This window comes from Rhea americana, unplaced genomic scaffold (assembly GCF_003343005.1).
Source record: "Rhea americana isolate MKP2758 unplaced genomic scaffold, rheAme1 scaffold_138, whole genome shotgun sequence".
NCBI lineage: Eukaryota > Metazoa > Chordata > Aves > Rheiformes > Rheidae > Rhea > Rhea americana.
This window is the reverse complement of record NW_028185461.1, coordinates 2,344,599-2,350,979: the sequence shown is the minus strand read 5'-3', so window position 1 is coordinate 2,350,979 and position 6,381 is coordinate 2,344,599. Positions and strand designations below refer to the sequence as shown.

General features: G+C 45.5%; 4 non-coding genes across 4 annotated transcripts; 1 reads left to right on the top strand and 3 right to left on the bottom strand.

Annotated features, from left to right (window-relative positions):
• Positions 1-383: 383 nt before the first annotated feature.
• TRNAQ-UUG (transfer RNA glutamine (anticodon UUG)) lies at positions 384-455 on the bottom strand. The gene has a single exon. It is a non-coding gene; the product is annotated as a tRNA-Gln (tRNA).
• A 697-nt stretch (positions 456-1,152) lies between these two features.
• TRNAQ-CUG (transfer RNA glutamine (anticodon CUG)) lies at positions 1,153-1,224 on the bottom strand. Its single transcript has one exon. It is a non-coding gene; the product is annotated as a tRNA-Gln (tRNA).
• Positions 1,225-1,836: 612 nt separating this feature from the next.
• TRNAM-CAU (transfer RNA methionine (anticodon CAU)) lies at positions 1,837-1,908 on the bottom strand. Its single transcript has one exon. It is a non-coding gene; the product is annotated as a tRNA-Met (tRNA).
• Positions 1,909-2,517: 609 nt separating this feature from the next.
• On the top strand, positions 2,518-2,624 carry LOC146599607 (U6 spliceosomal RNA). The gene has a single exon (XR_014894983.1). It is a non-coding gene; the product is annotated as a U6 spliceosomal RNA (small nuclear RNA).
• The last annotated feature ends 3,757 nt before the right edge of the window (positions 2,625-6,381 follow it).

Sequence of the window (6,381 nt, the reverse complement as noted above, 5' to 3'; positions counted from 1 at the left end):
TTTAAGAATAGTTCTTAAGCTATTCTATTTAATTAGTTAAATTTGGGCTTTTTCTTAGGTGTACATGTTTTGAATCACTGACGTTATTAAAATTAGGAATAGCCTGATAAGAGTTCATGTCAAGTGAAATCCTTTGGCATTCAGTTCCTGGAGTTTTTTCCTGATAGTCTTGTTGAGTCCTGCAGTCCTGGATGTTCTACGAGGCTGGCTGTGCGCGGCACAAAGACTTGCTAACCATCTCGTCCTTGCAAAAACTTCGTGCCAGCTACTGTGTACGCTTTTGTCTAGCTTTTATAAGCTGGCTTTATCAAGCACTAAGCTGGGAAACTATTCCACGAGTTGGGAACAACCACGTGGAAACAGAAAAACACACAACTGGTTGGAGGTTCTACCGAGATTTGAACTCGGATCGCTGGATTCAAAGTCCAGAGTGCTAACCATTACACCATAGAACCGTGTGATAGCATTTAAGTTTTCGGCTGCTCCATGATAAATGCATTAAAAGGAAATTAAATTATAAGATTTGGGTTGTTTCTTTTCCTTTGAATACTAAATTACCACTAGAAAAGTAATGTATCTAACTATTCCTCTGTCTGTCTTTAGTTCATACTGCAGTATTTGTTTTCTGTTTAGTGTAATGATTACTAAAATACACCTTTTCCAGAACGATACAACGTCAGACAGCATAAATAAATAAATAAATAGGAAAAAATGCTTCCTTCTTTCTGATACATCAAACTAATCCTAATACAAACAATGTGCATGAACCGTAACTATATTTTGCATAACTACTTTGCACTTTGTTAATGCATAACTTAGAGTTGTGCTTTCACATAAATTGCTCATAGTGTGGAAATAAATGTAAATACTAAAATTTCCATATACTACAGTATGTCTGAAGTTTTTCACATAACTCATGTAAGAATCTACGGACATAGTTAAAATAAAATAAATCAAAAACACAGAAAAAAAAAACACCGGAAAAGTTTCACAGTGTGTTTTTCTTATTTCTCTCCTTTAAATATCATTTTCAGGTAGCATCGCATTTCAGTGGCATTCAAAAAGCCGATGAAAAACACAGAGCTTCTCCTAAATTCATTTTCTATGTTAATAGCCAGGGAAAAAAAATACTCATGGGGGGGGAAAAGTAGCAGGTTCCACCGAGATTTGAACTCGGATCGCTGGATTCAGAGTCCAGAGTGCTAACCATTACACCATGGAACCTCTTACAGAGTCTTCTCCGACAGCGCCTACTCACCGAATCTTAAAAGGAAAAAAACCCAATTCCTTATGTTTGTAGGTTCATAGTTCCATTCTCTCTGCTCTTCCTTCACATACTTCACATGCTCTGCACGCGTTCATTCTCCAAGATGATTCTACCGCTCACGTATCACGACATACTAGAACACTGTACACTTAGAGGCAACTTAAACGAGAGCTCTAAGCCCGTTCTCAGATCCTGCTGCCAACGTTTTCAAGAACATTTTTAAGCTTGAAAATAGACTTTTAATACCGTAGGCACTGCCTGACTTCGCATTTGTGTACACCTTGTTTGCCCTCACGCGTCTCGGTCTGAGTGTTCGCCTACTTTACTTGCGAAAACAAAGTTAACATTGTCGCAACTGTTATTTTGGTTTTTTTTCAGTTTTTTTCCCGTAGGTATTAATTGTCCTGTGGAGAGGTAACAACTTTTCTTTTACACAAGTGAGACGAAAAAAATATTATAAAACACACCAAGACCGTTTTTACGGCTGATTGAATTGCCACCAGCTGGAAGCCAAGCTGAACCCACATGGGGGGGGATACTGCTGCCTCCGCGAAAATGGAAGGCCGCGATAGCAGAGGATGGTTTCGATCCATCGACCTCTGGGTTATGGGCCCAGCACGCTTCCGCTGCGCCACTCTGCTGCTGCTGAAAACAGTTGTTCCCGCCCGGCCCTAGAAGCGGCCCCAGAGCGCAGTCTTCCGCTAGCGGCCTCCAGGCGCCGAGGTGCTTTACACCGCCGCCCCACTTTCCCCTCCTCTTTCCCTACAAATATCAACTTTTCCCCCCTTTTATCGCCGATTTGTATCATAAGGACACTTGAAATCCCATTATTTAAATTAGTAGTATATTAGTACATATGATATATACATATTAGTATGTACATAGTACATATTCGTACATATAATATATGTGCTAACATACGAGCACATTAGTGTATACATAGTAGATTAGTATATATTCAGGTAGTAGGTATGAAATCAGCTATATATTTTATATCCAGGCATAAAAACGACGTCGGCCACCGCCCCCAGAGTGCTTTGCGAATATTTGCATACGAAGGGGGCTCCTCTGCGGGCTTTGCGCCCACCTGCTGCCCCACATGCGGATCTGGGGCCGGCTCTGCCCGCGAAAAGCATGTACACGGTCTGCTCAAACGCACTGCTTCTACTTCGCGGGACCGCGCGCTCACCCTACCCGTAAAGAAATACAAACGCTGGGCTATAAAAGGCAATTAAGAAAGCTCTYTGTTCGTGCTCGCTTCGGCAGCACATATACTAAAATTGGAACGATACAGAGAAGATTAGCATGGCCCCTGCGCAAGGATGACACGCAAATTCGTGAAGCGTTCCATATTTTTTTTTCTCCCCTTTATGCCACCAGTCTCAGCAGCCACCCCTTAACTCCTCTGCCTGGGCAGCAGGGAGGAAGCTCAGCGCGGCTGCCAGCTCCTCCCACAGTCTCCTGTGCCTGGCCTGAAGGCCTGAGCAGCCTCTGTGAAGATGTCTTACCTGGCTCTCTGGCAGCCTGTCCCTCTGGGCTGGGCTTGCTGAGACCCTGCAGACTGAAACTATATACAGAGGCTTGGTCCAGAAGCTTCCTTTGGCACATCCACTAAAACTGTACTAATACTTGTAAAATTTATCATGGCTGTTGCTAAGAAATTATTCCCAAAACAAGTAAGTCTCCTGTGAGCTTTTTGGCCCTCCAAGGGCTTGCCTCATGTTGTACTGTTGTCACGGGTTGTTGCACTTGTTTTTTTTTATCTTTTCGAGTTTTGTTTCCCACACCTGCCCTCCTCAGYGCCTTTTTCTCCAGATACCCCACAGAAGGGGTGCTGGCTCCGAGTAAGCTGTCCCCATCCCGGCACAGACTGCATTTACACGAGGGATGCGCTCTGCTTCCCGCTCCTCTCACCGCAACCCACGGCCACCCTCAGCCCTGCCCTGGCCCATGCAGTCAGCGAGGAGACTGGCGGGTCACTCTCCCCCCTCGGCTTTGTACGCCTGCTTCGCCCGGCACCCCAGCACGTTTGCTGTACGAAATCGACGGGTTTTTTCAGCTCGCCTCAGGGAAGAGGCGAGGCGCCGCCGCCCCAGCCCTGTCAGGCGGGGGAAGAGCGGCTTTGGCGCGTCATCAGTGCGCGCCGTGTGTCACGCGCGGGACGCGGACGTGTGTCACCCGGCGGCGCGCGGGGGGGGGCGGGGCGCGTGGGCGTGCGCGAAGCCGCCGCGCGGAGGGTCGTGAGGGAGCGACACCGCCGCCGCCGTCTCGCTGGGCGCCGGCTCGGGGGCGGCGGCGGCGGCGACTGCGGCCCTCCGGCCTGCGGGAGGGTCCTTGTCCCTCCGCCGGCCTTGGGAAGCTCTTCTTCCCCGGCGTGAGCTGATCGTCGCACAGATCGTTTTCACCAAGCTCAACCACTGCGCTATGTTTAAGAGAGTTTTCAGCTGGAGTGGCAATGAAGTTACATTTAGGGATGGTTATCTAGCGAAGCGTTATGACAAAAAAAAATTTTTTATTTGCTGCTGTAATTTTTTTCTCATATTTTGATGACAATCAGTAGACTTGAACTAAGTGGGATTCTACTCCATCCCTGAAATTAGCGTTATGTCAGTATTTAAAAAGTGACAATATTGTGTTAGTGCAATGAATAGTAGTTTTTCACCTAGTTAAGACTGGTTTATATATATATACACACACACATAAATGTGTATATATACACACTCATGTATATACATACACACAACATACATACATACCTACACACATATGTACATATATGGTATGCTTGTATTTTCTGTTTGTGGATCAGATGCTCTGATGGTGGTTGGGGTGAATGAGAAGGTTTGTTAGGCCCACATTTGCCGCACCCCCCTCCCCCCAAGCCAGGGTTCTCCTAATTAGTGGCTACTCTCATTAGTGGTTCTTAGCAGGTTGCTATCTGAGCTGCTTCGGAGTTTCCTGTTTCAAGGAATCAACACAGCTGATGGTCAACCACAGCATCCAAGAGAGGGTGACAGGCTGCAAGGAGCCCTGCTGCTGACATTGCTAAGTGGCTCTTGAGGAACTCTGTTGCTGTGAGTGCTCCTAGGGAAACACCAATCTGTTTAACATTGTTTAGGTGACTTCTGTGTCAGATATGACTGGGAGTGCTTATTTCTGTTGCTGAAAAAGTAGCTGTGATAGTTGCATGTTCTGTGATTCACCCTCCTGCGTGACAGTGTCTCACTCTTCTGGGATTCAGTAGCAGCTACAGAAAGGAAGGGAGGAGATGTTTCAGCTAAATGCACTCAGCCATTCATGGCAGTGCTGAAGGCAGAAGCAAAATCCAAAGTTACTGATGGCCAAAAAAATCAACTTCCTTTGTAAAGTCCATGTGTGTAGCAAAATGTAGAATCTATAGGGTCTGTTTGTTGTAAAGATCTAAAATCACTGTAAGAAAAGTGAGGTTCATTTTTTAGAAGACCTTATGAAGTAGCACTGTTTTGGCTTTGGCATTGGGAGTTTTGTTTCTGTTCACTCTGAATTCTAGGATGGGGCAAATGAGGCTAAAAGAGGTGGATGCTTTTTTGGAAGAAAAAGCAGAACAGAAGCAGATGGTGAGAAGGAGGAAGTAAAAATAGGAAACATTATTAAGCAGATGTATAGTTGGCGATGATGTTTTTCCCTAGTGAAAGGGAAATGAGCTATGTTATTGCTTTGATTACTCTGCTGATTTGACTGTTCCTTACAACATGTGAAAAAAAAATGTTACTTCATGTTTTTGCATACAACTTTATTGCAAGTTAGGTGCTGCACAGCATAGTTTAGTTCCTTGTTAATATAGAAACTATTTTAATTCTTTTTAAGTATGACAGTTATTAAGATGAAGACTGAAAGTTATTATCCCGAAGATCACAGAATCATGGAATTGGTAAGGTTGGAAGGGACCTCTGGAGATCATCTAGTCCAACCCCCCTGCTCAAGCAGGGTCACCTAGAGCAGGTTAAACAGGGTTGTATCCAGGCAGGCTTTGAAGATCTCCAGAGAAGGAGACTTCACAAACTCGCTGGGCAACCTGCTCCAGTGCTCTGTCGCTCTCACAGTGAAGAAATTCCTCCTCATATTCAGGCGGAACTTCTTGTGGTTCCGTTTGTGCCCATTGCCTCTTGTCCTGTCACACGGGACAACTGGAAAAAGTTTGGCCCCATCCCCCTGACACCCTCCCTTCAGGTACTTATCCACATTGATGAGATCCCCCCTTAGTCTTCCCCAGGCTAAACAGGCCCAGCTCTTGCAGTCGTTCCTCATAGGGCAGATGCTCCAGCCCTCTGATCATCTTCGTAGCCCTACGCTGCACTCTCTCCAGTAGCTCCATGTCTCTCTTGTCCTGGGGAACCCAGAACTGGACACAGTACTCGAGATGAGGCCTCCCCAGGGCTGAGGAGAGGGGCAGGATCATCTCCCTCAACCTGCTGGCAACACTCTTCCTAATGCACCCCAGGATCCCATTGGCCTTCGAGGCCACAAGGGCCCATTGCTGGCTCATGGTCAACTTGTCATCCACCAGCACTCTCAGGTCCTTCTCTGCAGAGCTGGTCTCCAGCAGGTCAGCCCCCAGCCTGTACTGGTGCATGGAGTTATTTCTGCCTAGGTGGAGGACTCTGCACTTGCCCTTGTTGAACCTCATGAGGTTCCTCTCTGCCCAGCTCTCCAGCCTGTCCAGGTTTGCACAAGCATTTACAGGGAGCATCTTCTCAATTCTGCCTCTCAAATGTATATAAGACATGAAATAAATAAGGTATTTATACATATTGCTGGGTTTACTGATTATTTCTATAGCAACATAGTCAAGTATTTTATATTGAAAATTATATGCTCCAGGAAACAGTAGGTTCGTAAATTTCAGTACGTTATCACTGTGTTTCTGTGCTTTGTATTTGGAAACTAAATATACACGAGCTCAAAGACAAGATGCTTTGTGCTGGAAAAACATGAAACCATGTAGAATATTTACTGGCAGAAAGGTGATAGTGTAGCCAAGAAACTCAGTGAGAAGTTAATGGTAATTGGAGAGAAATAGTTGAAGTAATGTAGTGACAATAGCACAGACTACTATGGACTATATACTCCTCTGA